Source organism: Ovis aries, chromosome 17 (assembly GCF_016772045.2).
Source record: "Ovis aries strain OAR_USU_Benz2616 breed Rambouillet chromosome 17, ARS-UI_Ramb_v3.0, whole genome shotgun sequence".
Lineage (NCBI taxonomy): Eukaryota > Metazoa > Chordata > Mammalia > Artiodactyla > Bovidae > Ovis > Ovis aries.
Window position 1 is genome coordinate 15,068,880 of NC_056070.1, and position 22,817 is coordinate 15,091,696.

General features: G+C 41.3%; 1 protein-coding gene across 13 annotated transcripts in view; it reads left to right on the forward strand.

Moving 5' to 3' along the window:
- Positions 1-22,817, forward strand: part of INPP4B (inositol polyphosphate-4-phosphatase type II B) — an 887,198-nt gene that overhangs the window by 22,813 nt on the left and 841,568 nt on the right. For 3 of the 13 annotated variants that reach the window (XM_060400642.1, XM_060400639.1, XM_060400637.1), the window contains one exon: positions 3,932-3,960. The exons of 8 other annotated variants lie outside the window; for them this stretch is intronic. The gene's annotated coding sequence lies outside the window, so the exon portion shown is untranslated. Of the gene's footprint in view, positions 1-3,931; positions 4,070-21,418; positions 21,550-22,817 lie in introns of all 13 variants that reach the window. 2 more of the 13 variants (XM_060400644.1, XM_060400640.1) reach the window with 2 other exon arrangements.

The window sequence follows — 22,817 nt, forward strand, 5'->3', positions numbered from 1 at the left end:
ACCTTTGAAAATAACAGTATTAAATATGAAGACACTGTAACCAAAATATCAGAGAGCCCGAGCCTGTTCAGGAGAACAGATCCTGTGAAATTTTAAGGGATGAGAGTGGGCAAGTTTTCCATTCATTTTGTTTGTGTTTGAGCTTAAGAAAACATTTTAGCATTAGGAGAATGGAAATGGGGTAGGGCTCAGCGTGGACTAGGACAGAGGGTTTTGGGAACAGCTGGCAAAATCTCCAGGAGCAAACCTGAAGGACATTTAGCTCTCAGGTAAAATGACTGAACTCACATTATTCATTTTTTGGTGGCATTGTCCTGATGTATATGTGAGTGCGTGCCAAGTCGCTTCAGTCACGTCTGACTCTTTGTGGCCCTGTGGACTGTAGCCCACCAGGCTCCTTGGTCCAAGAGATTCTCCAGGCAAGAATATTGGCATGGGTTGCCATGCCCTCCCCCAGGGGATTGAACCTACATTTCTTATGTCTCTTGCATTGGCAGGCAGGCCCTTACCGCTAACACCACTGGGGAAACCCTTCCAGATGTATGAAGATATTCAAAATGAAGAATTCCTTTAATGAAATTGAAGAGTATATAAGCCTCAATCCTGTGTGCAGCCAAATGCATTTAATCAACTAAAGTTTGGGGAAAGGATTTACATCCTGAAATTTTGGCTGTGAGACCTGGAAAAAGAAAAAAGAAAGTGCGGCAATTATTTCTCATACATATGTATATTTCACAGATGAATTTGTTAACTTTCATTCCAGCTACTTGCATTGAAATGATATTTGAGCCTGTTCATGGAAAATAGGCCATGTAATCAAATAAAAAAGGAAGCTTAGTGTCTAGAGCAGGGTAGGTAAACAAAGAAATACGTGAAAAGAGGCTGTTATTTTCCACATCTGTAAAAACAAGAGCTTGAACAAAGGGTCACTGAGCTCCCTTCCAGTCTGAGCATTATATAGCTCTGAGAGTCTCCAGTGTGCATTTTATTTCCTGTTTCTCCTTTGCTGTGCCCTACACCACAGGCACACAAAGTTCCTTAATCTTTCCCAAACGTAACCCCTGCGTATTCATCCTTCTTACAGAGTGTTCTTCCTTCCCAATTCTGTCTCTCGAAATTCTACTCATACTTTAAGGTGCAACCCAGGTCATCTGTCATTGTTCCACAAAGCTGTCCCCTGGTTTTCCAGCCGACAGTGACCTCTGAAAAGTCTGCGCCCCAAAGGACTTGTGGTTCTGCCATCACGCTTTTCTCATGCTGCTTTGTTTTTTGGTTATTTGTTTACATTCCCATTGACTAGATAATACACTTTTTGAGGTCAGAGATTCCGTTGTTAGATTCTTAATAATATAATATAGCTTTGTAGACTTGAAAAAATGTTCGTACCCTAAAAGTTGAGAGTTATGTTTTATTCAGTGGAAATGTTTAGCACTTCAAGCCTAGGAGACAGCATCTTAAGTATCTGAGAGAACTTCTCTGAGTAGGTGAGGGGAGGAACCATATTATATGGAAGTTTTGCAACCAAGGGCAGGAAGACTGAACATCAAAAGATTATTGTAAATTAAATCCAGACATCTGGAGGAATTGAGTGTTTTTCTGTGTATGCAAAAGTTCACTGAAATCATTTCTTTGATATGCACCTCACCTACCTGGGGCCAGTATCCTGTATTTTCGTATCCCGAGTCTCCCCAGGGCTCCCTATAGGGAGGGGCTGCAGTGTGATGGCTACTAGATAGCGGGATAGTCTTTCCTTCCTGAGTTTCCTCAGGGCTCACCAGCTCACATTCCATGGTGGCCACAATTGCTGATGACTGTGAAAATCCTTTGTTTATTGATACGGCAGGAAATATTTCAGTTCTCAGAATCATGTTTTGTAGTAATAGGACTTTTCTCTTTATACATTGAATTGAAAAGTTGAATAAAGAAAGTGATTTGCTGGTAGATTAAAAGCAACTAGATAAAATGATAGCAAAATCTTAAAGTTATGTAATTAGTCTAGACTCTAAAATAAGTAAATGGGATTTATTTTGGCATTTCCAGATGATGAGAAGTTGGATTATCAGTACTCACATTAAAGTAATTCTAATAAACATATCACCTCTTGAAAAAGTATTAAGGCTTCTAGAAGTCAAAAGAAAGAAAATAAGATATCACATTCACAAAATGCAAATAACTTGCTCTTTAAAATATGTCAAAAGGAAAATGGTTCCTGGAAAAATCTGACATGAACTTTAGCCCATCAAAAGAGATGAGTACACAAATCTAAGGTTGCAGTTCTATTACACAAAATTGCCTTGTTCTGCCCCCCCAACCCCCACCACCCTGCTCTGGTATATTTCCCAGCTTTAAATTCTTTGAAGTGAAACAGGAATGGCTTAAGAAAGTCCTCAACACTATGTCAAGAAATGTATCTCCAAACCCAAACAGATTTCCATCTTGAGCTATTTCTAATTTATATCATTAAAATTAAGGTTTATATACTTTTTTTAGTTCTGAATTTTTTCTTTAAACAAAGAAAAGATTCTATTTTTTAAAAAAGAATTGTTTCCATTATCAACTGAAAAAAATTACACAATGTGAGAGTTATGAGTTATGTATTATTTGAGGCTGAATGAGGACTATAGCCCGGGAGACAGATGAGCCTCTCAGATGGAACTGCTCCATGGAGGTAGTGGGGAGGTCAGTATATATGTGATTTTGATGAAGAGGGGTATGTGCAGTTAGAGACGTTTTGGCAGAAGCTTGCTGCTGGTCACAAGAAGGTTGCTACTAGTCATGAAGAGCAGATTCACCGTTAATGATTTTAATTCTTTTCTAGAGAAGATGCAAGAAATTTGGCTTATAAAAGCTTGTCCTGAAAATAACTTTCTGAGGGTCTGTTCTGCCAGTTTTCCCAGGGCATAGCATACCTCATTCCTGACCTCCACCCTGAACTCCTTTTAGGTTGTGTTGAAGGTCAGCAACTGCAACGGCTTCATTCTTATAGAACCAAATGGTGAGTGACACTTTTTAGTTGGCAGTATAAAGCAGAATAATGTTGGGGTTATCAAGCTATCTTTTTGAGAGACAGGCATTGAACTTCCGTATTTGAAAAGGGAATGGGGAAAATGAATTAGCATGAGATCGCCAAGACAGCTCATAACCAAAGAAATTCACTCTTCTGATATTGTGGAGAAATAGCTTTTGGATTGTGCCTTTGGAGGGGGTGACTCATACCAGATAAGCAATAGCTCTTGAGGCTGCAGTTAGGGTTAATTCTGAATTCCGAAATAGTCACTTATTTATATGAGTAGGTTAAAGATGGCACTTAACAACCAACTGCTTTAACCTGTTCTGGAGTGTTTTAAAGCCAAGAGGATTTAGAAGAAGGAAAACATGGCTTAGGATAAGAGCCCAGAGGGCTAACTGCTCCTGCCTGGTGCAGACTTTGCTTTTTTTTTTTTTCTTTCTTAAACTTTTTATTTCATATTGGAGTATAGCTGATTAACAACGTTATGATAGTTTTAGGGGAACAACAAAGGGATTCAGCCATACATATATGTGTGTCCATTCTCACAGGAGACTGTCAGAGCAGGGGAACAGCATTTATCCTAAAACACTGTAAGTGCAAATGAAACAACCCAAAGTCTGTTGTGTCCTCAAGGCAGAACAGGTGTTGGCAAATTAGTGTTGAAGGTAGAGGTCATTTGGAAGAGAAACTATTTAGTGATTTAGATAAGCTGCAAACAATAATAAAGCATGTTAATGAAAAGTTATCTTCATTTAAAATGATCAAGATTGACAGAAATTTGGTCAAAGCATTTCAAACCCTATGTACTAAAATGGTGTCATTAACTCTACTCCAGTGGATTGTTTCAGCAGTAGGTAGACCCTATCATGTTCTCATAGTATTTTATATCTAAATTGTGTGTGTGTGTGTGTTTTGTTTTAGTTAGAAGAAACCCTACACTTTCAGAAGAGGTATGAATACTGTGAAAGAGAAAAACAGGGATGGTACCATCATCATACTGTGCTGTCGCGGAAAGTTTCCTCTCTCGTGAATTATCTGGAGAAAACATTTTGAGAAACTGTAAGGTGTCAGCTTTAAAAATTCGTTTTTAATTTTTAAATTTTTACCGAAGTATAGTTGATTATCACTACTGTGTTTCAGATGTATAGCAAAGTGATTCTGTTACACATATATGGGTATATATCTACTGCTTGCTTGCTTGCTAAGTTGCTTCAGTCGTGTTCGACTCTTTGTGACCCTATGGACTGTAGCCCACCAGGCTCCTCCGTCCATGGGATTCTCCAGGCAAGAGTACTGGACTGGGTTGCCATGCCTTCCTCCAGGGGATTGTCCCGAGCCAGGGATCAAACCCAAGTCTCTTACTTCTCTTGCACTGGGAGGCAATTTCTTTACCCGAGAAGCCTACATATATCTATATTCTTTTTAAAGTTTGTTTCCATTATAGTTTATTACAGGATACTGAATGTAGTTCCCTATGCGTACAGTAGAACTTTATCAGTTTTATATATAGTGTGGATATATACATATACACATACACACTGCTGCTGCTGCTGCTAAGTCGCTTCAGTTGTGTCCGACTCTGTGTGACCCCATAGGCGGCAGCCCACCAGGCTCCCCGTCCCTGGGATTCTCCAGGCAAGAACACTGGAGTGGGTTGCCATTGCCTTCTCCAATGCATGAAAGGGAAAAGTGAAAGTGAAGTCGCTCAGTCGTGTCCGACTCTCAGCAACCCCATGGACTGCAGCCCACCAGGCTCCTCCGTCCGTGGGATTTTCCAGGCAAGAGTGCTGGAGTGGGGTGCCACTGCCGTCTCCTATCTGGGACACAGTAAACCTGACTTGGATTTTCTCAATTATACCAGTGAAGTTGGACATCCCATCTTTTTTTTTTTTTTTTTTTAACATAGTCTTCTAACCTGGTTCTACAGCTTAGAATTCCTTCTGCGTACAAATATGCAAGGTTGTGCTCTATGAACAAACAACCCTAAATGTTCTCATCTTCTTACAAAAGTCTCTTTCTCATTCACTGTACACACTCATCATGGGCTTGCCTGGGCACCTGCCTGCTTCACTTCACATATATAGTCTGGATCTGTTAATCCCATACTTCCAGTTTATCCCTCCTCCTTCTCCTTTGGTAACCATAAGTCATCAACTTTTGAATGAGAGAATATTTGAAAAAATTGTAGTGAATATATATAATCATTAGTTCCCTTCAACAAATACCCCTGGCTCCCTGCTAAGCTAGCACAGGGTTACACTTGCTAGTCCCTTCTGTTTGGGTAACCAAGTGATGAGACTGACCAGTGATTTATGAGTAAAAATGGTTCTTGTGTCACTTCTTTCCCTGAGTACTTAGTTGGCAGTGTGGCCCACTTCAGAACTTTCTTTCTTACCTTGCTCTGGTCACGAACATATTTTGAGATGGTAGCTACTCCATCAACCCAGATCCAGTATTAGGAGATGTGAAGTAGGCAGGTGCCCAGGCCAGCCCATGATGAGTGTGTCTCAATCATTTCAGTTCAGTCACTCAGTCGTGTCCGACTCTTTGCGACCACATGAATCGCAGCATGCCAGGCCTCCCTGTCCATCACCAACTCCGGGAGTTCACCCAAACTCCTGTCCATCAAGTGAGTGATGCCATCCAGCCATCTCATCCTCTGTCGTCCCCTTCTCCTCCTGCCCCCAATCCCTCCCAGCATCAGAGTCTTTTCCAATGAGTCAACTCTTTGCATGCGGTGGCCAAAGTACTGGAGTTTCAGCTTTAGCATCATTCCTTCCAAAGAAATCCCAGGGCTGATCTCCTTCAGAATGGACTGGCTGGATCTCCTTGTAGTCCAAGGGACTCTCAAGAGTAGTGAAGGAGAAAGAGACTTGTAAGAAGATGAGAACATTTAGGGTTGTTTGTTCACAGAGTACAACCTTGCATACTTGTATGCAGAAGGAATTCTAGACTGTAGGACCAGGTTAGAAGACCATGTAAAAAAAAAAAAAAAAGATGGGACGTCCAACTTCACTGGTATAATTGAGAGAACCTGGGAGTCATGTTTACTGTGTCCCAGGAGGCAATATAACCTCAAGAATAAGGGCAGCCAGGTTCTCTAAGAGGGTGAGCCACTATTTGCCCAGCTATGACATGAGTCCCATCTTAGTCCTCACCTCCTGAAGCTGTGATGATTAAATAGCATAATTCACTTGAAGTGTCGCATGCAGTGCCACGTGATAAACTGCAGGAAGCTTTTGTTTGTATTATTTTTTATTGTTATAGGTGTAAGGACCTTGAATTCTTCTGGTCATTTGAGGGATCACTTTGATTACATCTCAGGTAGTTGTCCCGCTTTTCCTTGAAGTCTCTAGTAACAGGGAACTTGCTGCTTTCTGAAGGAGGCAGAAACTTCTATTGGAAAGGGTAGCTTCCTATAGCTCCTACCTATTGGTTCTCATCTTGGCCCTATGGGACACTCAGGGCAAATCTAATCTTCCTTCCCCAGAATAGTGCCAGTTCGGTTAATCACCCTTTCTTTTTTAAATAAAATTTTTAAAATTAATTTTTATTGGAATATATTTGCTCTACAAAGTATCAGCTTGTTGTTGTTGCTGTTGTTGTTATTCAGCCACTAAGTCATATCCAATGCTTTGTGACCCCATGCACAGCAGCACGCCAGGCTTCCCTGTCTTTCACTATCTCCTGGAGTTGCTCAAACTCATGTCCATTGATTCAGTGATGCCATCCAACCATCATAATTCTCTGTTGCCTTCAGTTCAGTTCAGTCACTCAGTCGTGTCTGACTCTTTGCAGATCCATGGGCTGCAGCATACTAAGTTTCCCTGTTTATCACCAGTGCTTGGAGCTTACTCAAACTCATTTCCACCGAGTCAGTGATGCCATCCAACCATCTCATCCTCTGTCATCTGCTCCTACTCCTGCATTCAATCTTTCCCAGCATCAGGGTCTTTCCAGATGAGTCAGTTCTTTGCATCAGGTGGCCAAAGTATTGGAGTTTCAGCTTCAGCATCAGTCCTTCCAATGAATATTCAGGGTTGATTTCCTTTAGGATTGACTGGCTGGACCTCCTTGCAGTCCAAGGAACTCTCAAGAGTCTTCTCCAACACCACAGTTCAAAAGCATCAATTCTTTGTCGCTCAGCTTTCTTTATAGTCCAATTCTCACATACACACATGACTACTGGAAAAACAATAGCTTTGACAGAATGGACCTTCGTTGGCAAAGTAATGTCTCTGCTTTTCAATATACTGTCTAGGTTGGTCATAACTTTTCTTCCAAGGAGCAAACATCTTTAAATTTCGTGGCTACAGTCACCATCTGCAGTGATTTTGGAGCCCAAGAAAATAAAAGTCTCTCACTGTCTTCATTATTTCCCCATCTATTTGCCATGAAGTGATGGGATCAGATGCCATGATCTTAGTATTTTGAATGTTGAGTTTTAAGCCAGCTTTTTCACTCTCCTCTTTCACTTTCGTCAAGAGGCTCTTTAGTTCTTCTTCATTTCTGCTGTAATGATGGTGTCATCTGCATATCTGAGGTTATTGATATATTTCCCAGCAATCTTGATTTCAGTTTGTGCTTCATCCAGCCTGGCATTTCACATGATGTACTCTGGATAGAAGTTAAATAAGCAGGGTGAAAATATACAGACTTGATGTACTCCTTTCCCGATTTGGAACCAGTCTGTTGTTCCATGTTCAGTTCTAACTGTTGCTTCTTGACCTGAGTACAGATTTCTCATGAGGCAGGTAAAGTGGTCTGGTATTCCCATCTTTTGAAGAATTTTCCACAGTTTGTTGTGATCCACACAGTCAAAGGCTTTGGTATAGTCAATGAAACAGAAGTAGATGTTTTGCTGGAATTCTCTTGCTTTTTCTATGATCCAGTGGATGCTGTCAATTTGATCTCTGGTTCTCCTGCCTTTTCTAAGTCCAGCTTGAACATCTGGAATTTTTCAGTTCACATACTACTGAAACCTGGCTTGGAGAATTTTGAGCATTACTTTTTGAGCTAGCATGTGAGATGAGTGCAACTGTGTGGTAGTTTGAGCATTCTTTGGCATTGCCTTTCTTTGGGATTGGAATAAAAACTGACCTTTTCCAGTCCTGTGGCCACTGTTGAGTTTTCCAAATTTGCAGGTATTTTGAGTGCATCACTTTAACAGCATCATCTTTTAGGATTTGAAATAGCTCAACTATTCCTGTTGCCTTATTGTACAGCAAAATGAATTAGCTATATGTATACATATACCCAGGCTTCCCAGGGGGCTCTGTGGTAAAGAACCCACCTGCCAAGCAAGAGACCTGGGGTTCAATACCTGGACCAAGAAGATCTCCTGGAGAAGGAAATGGCAACCCACTCCAGTATTCTTGCCTGGGAAATCACATGACAGAGGAACTTGGCCAGCTATAGTCCATGGGGTCACGAAAAGGGCTGACATGACTTAGCGACTAAACAACAGCGATACATATATCCTCTCTTGTTTGGATTTCCTTCTTCTTTAGTCACCACAAAGCAGTGGAGTTCCCTTCTATACAGTGATAGTAGCAGTTCAGTAGCTAAGTCATGTCCAATGCTTGTGACCACGTGGACTGTAGCCTGTCAGGCTCCTCTGTCCAAGGGATTTCCCAGGCAAGAATACTAGAGTGGGTTGCCATTTCCTTCTCCAGAAGATCTTCCCAACCCAGGGACTGAACCTGGGCCCCCAGCATTGCAGTTGGACTCTTTACCATCTGAGCCCCCAGGGAAGTCCATGCTACACAGTAGCTTCTCATTGGTCAGTGTTTAGGTGATGAACCTTCCAGATGCCTTTACTTCTTCAGATGCACTTTGATGACCTACACACAAGACATCTGAGCGAGCAGCAGCCCTGCCTGTTAGTAGCCAAGCTAGCATTTAGTGAGTGCTTATTGCCTGCCGGGCTGTGTCCTCCCTACAACTCTATGAGGTCATTTTTATGATTCTCTCTTGTATATTGAAGAAACTGAGAAAAAGTAAAAGTATATCATTTTACCTATTCACAGGGCTGTTGACTACGTAAGAAACGATTTGTATTTATAGTTATAACTGGCAACTCACAGAAGAAACTGTAAAAATAAAAAAATATGTTAAATAAGGCTCCCTAGTTGATGGCAATTTGTGAAAGAAAATATGAAAATAATGATATATCAATTTAATCAGATAAGCCAATAATATAAGAAATGTGTATTATTATCAGGAAGATCGGTAACTTCCTGGATTATTCTAAGCAGCAAAGAAAGAACATTCTCCACCAAAAAGAATATAGCCACCTTGTGATGTCATTTTAATTAAGGCAGTGTGTATTTCTAACATAATGTGTGAAAATAGAAAACTGACTGAAATATAAACCTAACTTTCCATGAGCAAGTGGTGTATAAATCAAATAAATAAATTCACTGAAGAGAATTTAAGCTCAAGAGAATGTAATAAATGCTATATCTTCATTGAAGCTTTTTATGTTGTTACTAAAAAATGTGGACTAAATATAAAAAAAGAAGTTGACCAAGTTCTCAAGAGGCATTATAATTCCTGTGGGAAATAACTGACCAGACAGAAGCAGGCTTGCATATTGTGAAGATAATTCACATGGTTTGCTAATAAAATGCAGGAGACAGATTAAATTCTTAACCGACTATAGCCAATATAAAGTTATAATAGAAACCATGAAATAGAGTCCTCTTAAAATCCATCAAATACCCAAGGCCAACTTCATAAAACAAGCAAAAAAAAAAAAAAGTTAAATTAGAATCAGCGGACTCTGAGTTGGCTAGGTTGTTTTAGAGTCAATTTTTCTACATTAAAGAATTAAAAACAAATGCACACTACTATATATAAAATAGATAGCTATTAAGGACCTACTGTGTAGCATCAGTTCAGTTCAGTCGCTCAGTCGTGTCCGACTCTTTGCGACCCCATGAATCGCAGCACGCCAGGCCTCCCTGTCCATCACCAACTCCGGGAGTTCACCCAAACTCATGTCCATTGAGTCGGTGATGCCATCCAGCCATTTCATCCTCGGTCGTCCCCTTCTCCTCCTGCCCCCAATCCCTCCCAGCATCAGAGTCTTTTCCAATGAGAAAACTCTTTGCATGAGGTAGCCAAAGTATTGAAGTTTCAGCTTTAGCATCATTCCTTCCAAAGAACACCCAGGACTGATCTCCTTTAGAATGGACTGATTGGATCTCCTTGCAGTCCAAGGGACTCTCAAGAGTCTTCTCCAACACCACAGTTCAAAAGCATCAATTCTTCGGCACTCAGCCTTCTTCACAGTCCAACTCTCACATCCGTACATGACCACAGGAAAAACCATAGCCTTGACTAGACGGACCTTAGTCAGCAAAGTAATGTCTCTGCTTTTGAATATGATGTCTAGGTTGCTCATAACTTTCCTTCCAAGGAGTAACTGTCTTTTAATTTTGTGGCTGCAGTCACCGTCTGCAGTGATTTTGGAGCCCCCCAAAATAAAATCTGACACTGTTTCCACTGTTTCCCCATCTATTTCCCATGAAGTGATGGGACCAGATGCCATGATCTTCATTTTCTGAGTGTTGAGCTTTAGGCCAACTTTTTCACTCTCCTCTTTCACTTTCATCAAGAGGCTTTTTAGTTCCTCTTCACTATCTGTCATAAGGGTGGTGTCATCTGCATATCTGAGGTTATTGATGTTTCTCCTGGCAATCTTGATTCCAGCTTGTGTTTCTTCCAGTCCAGCGTTTCTCATGATGTACTCTGCATAGAAGTTAAACAAGCAGGGTGACAATATACAGCCTTGACGTACTCCTTTTCCTATTTGGAACCAGTCTGTTGTTCCATGTCCAGTTCTAACTATTGCTTCCTGACCTGCATATAGGTTTCTCAAGAGGCAGGTCAGGTGGTCTGTATTCCCATCTGTTTCAGAATTTCCCACAGTTTATTGTGATCCACACAGTTAAAGGCTTTGGCATAGTCAATAAAGCAGAAATAGATGTTTTTCTGGAACTCTAGCTTTTTCGATGATCCAGTGGATGTTGGCAATTTGATCTCTGGTTCCTCTGCCTTTTTTAAAACCAGCTTGAACATCAGGAAGTTCACGGTTCACATATTGCTGAAGCCTGGCTTGGAGAATTTTGAGCATTACTTTACTAGCGTGTGAGATAGGGAACTCTATACTAAGTAAAGAATCGAAAAAAGAGTGGATATATGTATATGAGTAACTGATTTGCTTTATTGGACAGCAGAAACTAAGATAACATTGTAAATCAACTCTACTCCAATACAAATTTTAAAAATTTAAAAAGAGGATGTTAAAAAATAATGTACAAATAATGACAAATAATGCCTGTCAAAAGGCATAATGAAAAAGAATGTTAAAAAATACATACACACACACACACACACACACACACACACACACACCCCTGAATCAGTTGGCTTCACACCAGAAACGAACACAGCATTGTAAATCAACTATACTTGAAAAAAAATTAAATGCAAAAATGGAAAACAAATGCACAAGGAAAAGTCAACCAACCAACTATAAGTGCAGAAAAGAAGCAAAAAGCAATTGTGGTATAGTACACTGCAGGCATTCACTGGAATTGAGCATGCCCAGTTTCCTCCCCAATACTATTACAGCATAAATGGGAAGTGAAGTTGTTCATTGAAATAGGAAGAATTCCTCCTCTGCATACAGTATCATCATAGATGGTGATATCATTACTCAGAACATGATCAATTCAGGTGACCTTAAAATGAGGTAGGACATATTCCACTTTAATGTAATTTAAACTCTTCTAATTTGGGGTTTGAAATCAGTAGCTGACCTGGGCATGGACTGTTTTAGGTTGGGCTTTTAAAAGCAGAGCCTGGGACATGGACTCAGATGCCATGATTTGTTGATGGGATGCTTTTCTGGAAGAAACCCTCGGGGAGGAGGCAAGGGAAGGGAGAAGACCTGAGCAAAGAGGGGGTTTCAGGTAAATTTCAGTCTTGGCTAAATGTCGGGTAAATTCTAATCTGGCTAGGGGTTGACTCACAGTGGGAATGAAAAGAGAGATTGTGTGGGTATAAACCACAACACAGATCCCACCACATCTTGAGTGGTCATCCAAGGATGCCAGTCATCAACTGTGGACTGTGTGTGTATGTGAGAAGTTGTGTGTATACGTATGTCCCTGTAGGGTATTGGAGGAAGGGCATGTGGGAACTTCCATGGTGAGGTGGCTCCTACCTCCCCTGGTCCAGTAAGGATAGACAGGGCATCAGCATAGCCTTTGCCACAGATACATTTTAAAATAACATGTGTATTTATCTGGCTGCCCTGGGTCTTAGTTGTAGCACTCAGGATCTTCATTACATCATGTGGGATCTTTTACTGTGGTGCACGGACTCTCTAGTTGTGGCTCTGGGGGGCTCAGTAGTTGCTGTATGTAGGTTTAGTTGTTCTGTGGCATGGGGGATCTTAGTTCCCTGACCAGGGATTGAACCCATGTTCCCTGCATTGCAAGGCGGATTCTCAACCACTGAGCCACCAGGGAAGTCTCCACGTATACATTTGCATTTAGTTTTACCAACTTGCGATGGTCTGCAGAAATACCTTTTCCATATATCTTGCTTGAGGGAGAAGGAAAGCAGCTAGAATTTTCAACCTAAAAGTGATACTGGTGTCTCATGTACATTGGTAGAGAGCTGTGGATTTGGATGCTGTGGGAAAAGTCTTCATTTAGATTTCTGGTTTGATAACTCCCTGCTATTCGCTTTGAGTTTTCTATTGCCGTTTAAAGACCTCCCACTTTGTATGCCTCATTTCTTTCCCTGTTGCTTGGTGAGGGACTCAAATGCTAACCAGAGCTTTCATTCTGCCTCTGTGGGGTGTAAGCCTTTAGAAGTTGATTTGAAAGAAATGAATCAAACATCTCAGAACCCGTTCCCCAGGCCATGTGGTAAGAGTTGCTGAGCCCTGGTTGCAGCTCCTCAGGCCTCCTGTGAAGCTGTTTATTCAGACTTCAGAATCTATTTACTGTCATCAGTGTATAGTCCCTCTTCAATTCCTGATCTTGCTTCTACTCCAAAGTGCTTGAGTCCAGGACGGCAGGAAACACGTGCGTCTGAGTCCCTCTTCCTTCTAGAGTAACTACCGCAGCATAATTCCAGCACAGAGGGCAGAGCTGAGAGGCACAGTTTCCTTAAGAAAGATTCATCATGAGGCCATGAGAACCAGGTGCTGTGTGAGCTCAGTTGCTTCAGTCTAGGTGCTGAGTATGCGGCCAAGTCCCTGACTTCATGACATTTACGTGCTAGTGGACCAGAAACTCAAAAGCAAAGTATATCAGTGGGAGAGATCCAGTGTGATAGAAATGAAACAGATTGAGAAGGTAAGGAATGTTGGGTGGTTACAATTTTAGATAGACTAGTGGAATGATCGGAGAAGGCAGTGGCACCCCACTCCAGTACTCTTGCCTGGAAAATCCCATGGGTGGAGGAGTCTGGTGGGCTGCAGTCCATGGGGTTGCTAAGAGTCAGACACAACTGAGCGATTTCACTTTCACTTTTCACTTTCATGCATTGGAGAAGGCAATGGCAACCCACTCCAGTGTTCTTGCCTGGAGAATCCCAGGGACGGGGGAGCCTGGTGGGCTGCTGTCTATGGGGTCGCACAGAGTCGGACACTTGAAGCGACTTAGCAGCAGCAGCAGTGGGATGATTTGGAGAAGGCAATGGCACCCCACTCCAGTACTCTTGCCTGGAAAATCCCATGGACAGAGGAGCCTGGTGGGCTGCAGTCTGTGGGGTCGCTAAGAGTCGGACACGACTGAGCGAGCTCACTTTCACTTTTCACTTTCATGCATTGGAGAAGGAAATGGCAACCCACTCCAGTGTTCTTGCCTAGAGAATCCCAGGGATGGGGGAGCCTGGTGGGCTGCCGTCTATGGGGTCGCAGAGTCGGACACGACTGAAGCGACTTAGCAGCAGCAGCAGTGGAATGACTGAGGGGTGACTGACACAGGCACAAGGGCCTTGGGGAAAAGAGAGTTCTAGGCACTGGGCACAGCACATGCACATAGGGAGGGACACCTTACTGGGAGAATAACTGGGCTGCATGGGACTGGGGCAAAGCCCAGGGGTTTACGCAGCACCAAAGTCCTTTTCTCTTGCTAAAGTTATATTGACTTTTATTATAATATTGCCCTGCCATTTTAACAACTAAAATTTGAGGTATACAATTAAACTTAAGTTTTTGTTCCTACAGCAATTGCTCAGTTCAGTTCAGTTGCTCAGTCGTGTCTGACTCTTTGCGACCCCATGAATCGCAGCACTCCAGGCCTCCCTGTCTATCACCAACTCCCGGAGTTCATGCAGACTCACGTCCATCAAGTCGGTGATGCCATCCAGCCATCTCATCCTCGGTCGTCCCCTTCTCCTCCTGCCCCCAATCCCTCCCAGCATCAGAGTCTTTTCCAATGAGAAAACTCTTCGCATGAGGTGGCCAAAGTACTGGAGTTTCAGCTTTAGCATCATTCCTTCCAAAAGAAATCCCAGGGCTGATCTCCTTCAGAATAGACTGGTTGGATCTCCTTGCAGTCCAAGGGACTCTCAAGAGTCGTCTTCTCCAACACCACAGTTCAAAAGCATCAATTCTTCGGTGCTCAGCCTTCTTCACAGTCCAACTCTCACATCCATACATGACCACAGGAAAAGCCATAGCCTTGACTAGACAGACCTTAGTTGGCAAAGTAATGTCTCTGCTTTTGAATATACTATCTAGGTTGGTCATAACTTTTCTTCCAAGGAGTAAGCATCTTTTAATTTCATGGCTGCAATCACCATCTGCAGTGATTTTGGAGCCCCCAAAAATAAAGTCTGACACTGTTTCCACTGTTTCCCCATCTATTTCCCATGAAGCGATGGGACCAGATGCCATGATCTTCATTTTCCGAATGTTGAGCTTTAGGCCAACTTTTCCACTTTCCAGTTTTACTTTCTTCAAGAGGCTTTTAGTTCCTCTTCACTTTCTGCCATAAGGGTGGTGTCATCTGCATATCTGAGGCTATTGATATTTCTCCCTGCAATCTTGATTCCAGCTTGTGCTTCTTCCAGTCCAGTGTTTCTCATGATGTACTCTGCATAGAAGTTAAATAAGCAGGGTGACAATATACAGCCTTGACGTATTCCTTTTCCTGTTTGGAACCAGTGTGTTGTTCCATGACCAGTTCTAACGGCTGCTTCCTGACCTGCATACAGATTTCTCAAGAGGCAGGTCAGGTGGTCTAATTGTAGTTCTATTGAAACAGATTTAATTGTTAATGCATGTCCACACATGTGAGAGCTTCCCAGGTGGCCCTAGTGATAAAGAACCCACATGCTAATGCAGGAGGCATAAGAGACGCAGGTTCGATCCCTGGAGAAGGTCCCCTGGAGGACGGCAACCCATTGCAGTATTCTTGCCTCTATGATCAGAGGATCCTGGGCGGCTGCAGTCCATGTGGTTGCAGAGAGTCAGACATGACTGAGGCGATGTAGAGTGCATGCAGGCACGAATCCTCACGTGTATATTCAAATTCCTTTCTTGCTTTGTAGAAAAACCAGGCCTTGAAGAGCCTCTAATAAGAAAAAGCTATGGAAATTTTACTTTGGTAGAAATGCAAATAATGGAGGCAAAAACTGACCTTATGCTGTTTCTGGCAAAGCAGGCCTTGCTCAGTGAAGGAATGGCCTTTGAAATTTGGGTGATGTCAGAGGGGAAATGAAATGCTGGCAAGGGAAGGGGGTTAGAGCAGACCCCAGGGCTACACAGAGTTCTAGATTTTTCTCTCCCACTTTCACATGTAGCGCCAGGAGGAGGTGCTTTCTTATCGACTTTTTATTCTTTAACAGCACTGAAGTTTCCTTTTTTTTTTTTTTTTGACAATTTTTGAGTATGAGTTTTTTCCCTACCCTGTTGCTTTCTTGTTATTTGTGTTCTTTCTCCCTTTCCCCCCATCTCTTTCTCGCTCCCTTTCCCTCCTCTTTATGGACAGTTGACTGTTTATTTATTTATTTTTCTAATTCTAGTCAAAATAGACCCCCATATCCCCTGGGATAAGTTGATCTAAGATGTTCCAATTTCCTGGTGTCTTTGGTTGTTATTTTGGTTTCCTTTTTATATCAATATATAGCAGTTGTAAAAGAGGTTTGGATGTTTTAATTTTTTTTTTCTTTTAGTTCAAATACATCCGGAATATAAAGTGGCACAAGTATGATGATGGAAGAGACCTGGGAAATGTTAATGTTGTTTAAAATGGATTTAGTCCTACTTGAAAGCTGACTTCCTGGGTGATGTGCTGCCGAGAGTCTTAATCCCTGGCTCCGTGGTTTCTGTGGGTTGGCATGCTAAGCATTTAATCACTTAGTCATCATTCTACAGAAGGGCTTGTTGTGCTCCAAGTGTTATTATAGTCAGCCTGTCACCTCCCTGGATGTGCTCCTTGGAACGGGGATGAATTGGACTCATGAAAGGTGTTTAACAACTGGGGAATGTCTCAAGCAGCTGCATATTCAAAGATAAAAGTACTTCCTATGCAGTTTGACTTGGAAAAGATGGGATGTTCCAAGACTGTTCAAAGATTGTTGTTTGTGCTTTATAATTTTACATCAAAGACAAATATTTTGATATGAAAAGCCTAGTGAGTATCAGCATTTTAAAAAGTACTACTTAAGCTGAATCTAAAAGACCCGGATGCTGAGAAAGATTGAAGGCAGGAGAAGGGGATGACAGAGGATGAGATGGCTGGATGGTATCACCGACTCAATGAACATGAGTTTGAGCAAGCTCTGGGAGTTGGTGATGGACAGGGAAGCCTGGTAGGCTGCAGTCCATGGGATGGCAAAGAGTCGGACACAACTGAGCGACTGAACTGATGCAAACTAGTATATGTAGGATGGATAAATAACAAGGTCCAATAGTGTAGCACAGGAAACTATATTCAATAAACCATAATGGAAAAGAATATGAAAAAGATTGTATAATAGAATGTGTGCTTATGCTCAGTCGCTAAGTCGTGTCCAACTCTTGGCAACCAGGCTCCTCTGTCCATGGGATTTCCCAGGCTAGAACACTGGATTGGGTTGCCATTTCCTTCTTTAGGGGTTCTTCCCAACCCAGGGATTGAACCTATGTCTCCTGTGTCTCCTGCCTTGGGAGATGCGTTCTTTACCACTGAGTCTATAACTGAATCACCTTGCTATGCAGTAGAAATTAATACAACATTGTAAATCAGTTATATTTGAATAAAATACATGGAAAAAAACTACCCAAACTGAATCCATCCTTATAGACATTCTTGTTTGTGTGTATATTTATCTGGCCCACTGTATTAGTTTCTCGGACTTCTGTAACAAAATATCACAAATTTGATGAGTGAGAACAATAAAAATTTGTTCTCTCACAGTTCTGGAGTTAGAAGTCTGAAATCAAGGCAGAGCTGCTCTCCTGAAGGCTCTGGAGGAGGGTCTTTCCTTGCCTTCCTCACTTCCGGTAGTTGTTGGCAGGCCTTGGTGTCCTTGGTTTGCCGATGCATCGCTCTGACCTCTGACCCTATTGTCAGTCTCTTGGCATTCTCCCTGCATGTGTCCCTCTGTGTGTTTTGTCGTCTTTACATGGACAGCAGTCATGGGTCTAGTATGACTTCATCTTCATTTAACCAATTAAATCTTCAAAGATCCTATTTTCAAATAAGAATGAATATTTTCAAATTCATCATGAGACTCAGGTAGACATGAATTTGGGGGGACTCTATTCAACCCAGTAACCACCACCCCCATTCCGCTAGATTATAAACCTTTTTGAAAGACAGGCCTATACCTTAATTTTTAAAGTATATCTACAGTGGCACCTGAAACTCAGTAGATGGTGCATGAATGGTTGTTAAATGAAATAACAGATTTACTTTGAACATTCAAATGTACCATGAAGAAAAAATAACCAGAGATTCAAATGGTACCCAAGAACATTCCTCAATGTGTAATACACACAAAAATATATACATGTATATACAGATTATATATGAATATTTTTATACATGATTTTTTGAAGTTAGGAACTATGGAATATTGTTGCTATTTTTACTATTTGTCTTTTTACGATGAAAAACAGTTCAAGCTTGAAGGAAATGACTAAGTGGGTCCTTTTCCTTTCTTGCACTAAGTTTTAACTTTTCCTATAACATATTTAACATACTGGTATGGAAAGTGTGAACACATACTCGATTAAATATTTATAGAGTATCATCATAATGCTCTTGATGAAATAATCTCGTACGAAATGGAAATTGGCTACTTTGGAGTTTAACCTGCTTTATTCTGTTCTGAGAATGACCTCAAGTTACCCTCCTAGGAATGCGTGTTCATGAATGCTCGATCACTCAGTTGTGTCCGACTCTTTGCAACCCCATGAACTGTAGCCCGCCAGGTTTCTGGGATTTCCCAAGCAAGAATACAGGAGTGGGTTGCCATTTCCTTCACCAGGGGATCTTTCCAACCCAGGGATCTTGTGTCTCCTGTATTGGCGGGTGGATTCTTTACCACTAGCACCACCTGGGAAGCGTGGCGAGTGGCAAAGCATTCCTGCAGTAAGACACCTGTGCCTAAAGACTCTCTCACAGCACAAAGGGGGCAACAGTGTTTCCCCAAGAGGGCCCACCCAAAAGAGAAGCAGAGATGCATTTCTGTTCTGATAACTTTTCTGACATCAGTCTGTTGCCATAGATATAATCATGGTGACACAAATTTAGCATCATGACTTCCCAACAGAAAGTAGAACTTCCCTTTCTTTACACAGCAGATGGGCAAGACCTACTGCGGTGGGGGCGAGGAGGAGGTATCTGCTTTGAGTACAAAGTCAACAATTTAGAAAAGTGGATCAAAAATGAATACCTACCTATGGGGGAAAATGAGTTTTTCTTAGTTGATTTTTGTCTATCTTTTAAAGCCGGAAGTCTTAACTTTTGAATTACGTCTATGAAAAATACACCTGACTTGTAATAAATAAAAGGACAAAGATAATGAAGCTAATACATATAAAGACATGTGCGGAATTAAGCCAACGGTCTGTCAAGCTTACCTAATTTATCTTTGTAAGCTTAAATATCTAACGACAACTAGATAGAAAGACAGTTTGATTGGGATACCAGATTTGTTTCTCTAATCACAACTTATGTTTAATAGAATCAAAAACATGAAAGGTAATTGCTTCATTCAACTGAAATATGAGGGGCATGATAGATTTGTATTTGTATGACTTTCATTAAAATAAACTATTTTAGAACAATTTTCGATTTATGGAAAAATTATGAGATAATACAGAATTCCCAGGGACCCCATACTGTTTTTCCTATTAATAACATCTTACATTATTATGGTATATTTGCTCAAGTTAATGAACCAGCACTGATTCATTATTATTAACCAAAGTCCATACTTTATGCAGATTTCCTTAGTTTTTATCTAATGTTCTCTTTCTGTTCCAAGATTCCATTCAAGATTATCACACTATATTTTAGTTGCAATGTCTCCTGTGGTTTCACTTGGCTGTGACCTTCTCCTCAGACTTCACTTCTGTTTGATGACCTTGACGATTTTGAGGAGTGTTAGTGGGGTAAGATGCCCCTATGGTGGAATTTGACATTTTCTTATGGTACCACTGTCTATATGGGTTCTTGGGAGGAAGGCCATAGAAGGAAATGCCATTCTGATCATATTGTACTATCTACGTCTCAGCTCTGTTGAGTTAACCTCTCAACACTGTTGAGTTAATCTTGATCATTGTTGAGGTGGTGTTTGTCAGTTTTCTCCACTGTAGATTTATTCCCATCCCCATTTCCATATTGTATTCTTTGGAAGGGAGTCGCTGTGTATAGCTCACACTTAAGGAGTCCTGTGGGGCAGCAAGACTGCCCATCTTCAGGGGATGCTCCATCTTCTTGGGGGTGGAGTATCTACTTAGGTTACCTCCTGCCTAGGAGAACTGTCTCTTCTCCTCTATATATTGATTTATTCAAGCATTTATTTATATCAGTGTAGACTAGTGGATGGGCTTCCTGGTGACTCAGCAGTAAAGAGTAGCCTGCAATGCAGGAGACCTGGGTTCAATCCCGGGGTCAGGACGATCCCCTTGAGGAGGGCATGGCAACCTAACCTAGTACTCTTGCCTGGAGAATCCCCATGGACAGAGGAGCCTGGCAGGCTACAGTCCATAAGGTCGCAAAGAGTTGGACAGGACTGAAATGACTGAGCACTCCCACACACAGACTAGTGGATATTTATTTTATGCCTTGGATTAGAATCCCATACTACTTTATAAATGTATTTCCTCAAATTGTTTCAGCTTAGGCTGCTGAGAACTCTTTCACTGGGTTCCTGTGTTCTGGGTGGAGTTGTAGGAATTTTAATAGTTGAATTTTAATAGTCTATAACATTTCCTTCTCTCTTCATACAATAGCTATATAAAATAATTTTGTACAAGAGGACAGATTAATTTCACCACAGTGTTAGTGGGTAACTCAACCAGATTAGTAATGTCTATTTTTTATTTTTGTTTTTATTTTTATCATAGGATTTGCTAATTTATACCATCTCTCAAGAAAAAAAATACATAAAATTTTACAATTTATGTTAATGCATGTTTATCAATTAAGCCACACTGTAGGCAGCTTTTTTTTTTTTTTTAAATATTTTGGGTGTTGGAGAAAAGACTGGGGATGACAGAGTTCAGTTCAGTTCAGTCATTCAGTCGTGTCTGACTGTAGCACGCCAGGCCTCCCTGTCCATCACCAACTCTGGGAGTTGACTCAAACTCATGTCCATTGAGTCGGTGATGTCATCCAACCATCTCATCCTTTGTCGTCCCCTTCTCCTCCTGCCTTCAATCTTTCCCAGCATCAGGGTCTTTTCAAATGAGTCAGTTCTTTGCATCAGGTGGCCAAAGTATTGGAGTTTCAGCTTCAGCATCAGTCCTTCCAATGTACACCCGGGACTGACCTCCTTTAGGATGGACTGGTTGGATCTCCTTGCAGTCCAAGGGACACTCAAGAGTCTTCTCCAGCACCACAGTTCAACAGCATCAATTCTTCGGCGCTCAGCTTTCCTTATAGCCCAACTCTCACATCCATACATGACCACTGGAAAAACCATAGCTTTGACTAGACGGACCTTTGTTGGCAAAGTGATGTCTCTGCTTTTTAATAAGCTGTCTAGAGGGAACTTCGCCACAATTCCCTCTAGTCTCCCACTGACATTGTCTTTTCTCTTGAAGATCCTGTGGTTAAAATATGATCTCTTCCGCAGAAACGGAAAATGTGTGGTCCTCTCTCCCCCTCACCTGCTTTCTTACCATTCTTCCCCCCTTTTTTTCTTTTTTGCATGGTGAAGAGGAAACACCTCATTAGAGCAGAGATTATGTCCTATATTCCAGCCACTGCCCATTTGCAGCGCCACCTCAGCCTGCAGCTGAAGGCACTGGCAATCTGACCCCACCTGGGGGAAAGGTCTCAGCCTTTTTGGTGGGTGACTTTTTCCTTCTCTCAGGGGGAAAGGCCAAACTGGGAACAAACCAGTGGTTTGGAGCAGAGTGTTTTTAGGGTTTATAGAGAAATTGGTATCCTGATTTTTAAAGTAGTTACTGCCATGCTTTATGTGATATTAGGATTTCAGTTCAGAATATAAATACTGCCCAAAGACACAAAAATGCAGCATAATAAAAGGAAGTGAGAGATCAGAGATGGAGTTCTTCCATTGTTACTTTATTGTTTTTCAGCATGTAGGGCACTGATATATTGTAAACCATTGATTTAGTATTCATTTATTTTGTTGTTGGCACTGTGATCTTTGAAAATGAAACTTTTTATTAGCTTGGATCTATAATGTGTGTCACAGGAAAGCACTTCCAACTTCTTTTATATGTTACTGTTTATTTCTTTATCCTTTTATTGTCAGTGACAAGGTGCAGAGCAGAGCTCAACTGAATAGCACAGAAGACCAATACATCACTTAGTAACACAAGGGTGACGGAAAGACATGGATAGATTAAAATTACAGAAACACTGTGTTATACTTGCTTCATTAACCCAACAAATCGGGGCTCTGTTTATCCTGAGATTTTTAGCTCCATGTGATGACTGGTCAGGAGAAGATTTCCCTAAAACACCCATTAACATTTCTTTACCTTTTATCAAATGAATGGTGAGGAATAACAGAGCAGGTTGCTATAAAGTGTTCAGAAAATGATGTTAATTTCCATTCCGAAATGACATAATGTTTATGAAAACTTTAAAGGTTGCATGATTGTATTATTTTTACTTATTATTGGTTTGGGAAATGAATAGAGCATGTATAAGTCTCCTTGATGGGTTCAAAGAGAAGGTCTCAGGCATTTGAGTGGAGTGGAAGAAACTCCCTGTACAGTGAGACTGGTTTGAAATTTCACTTTGAACATTTTTAAGAGTGAGATCACAAGCACTCAAGGAGAAGCTAAGGGAGGGCATATGGCATTAAATACCTGGATGTACCTTATGTTATGGGTATGAATTTGCTATTGATCATAGGAAAGCCTTTCATTTCTTGGCATCTAAATGATAGATGAAAATCCTCCATCTGTGACTGGTGAGATGTTCCAGAAGGGTGTTTTTCTGATAATTATGAAGGGTTGTCATGCTTTTACATATATATAATCTGTCAAATTGATATAGCTGAAGTCGCTGGGAATGGTCTATGGATTTTAGAAGTCTTTATTGCTCAAAAATGCTTTAGTAAAATCAGGTGTACTGATATC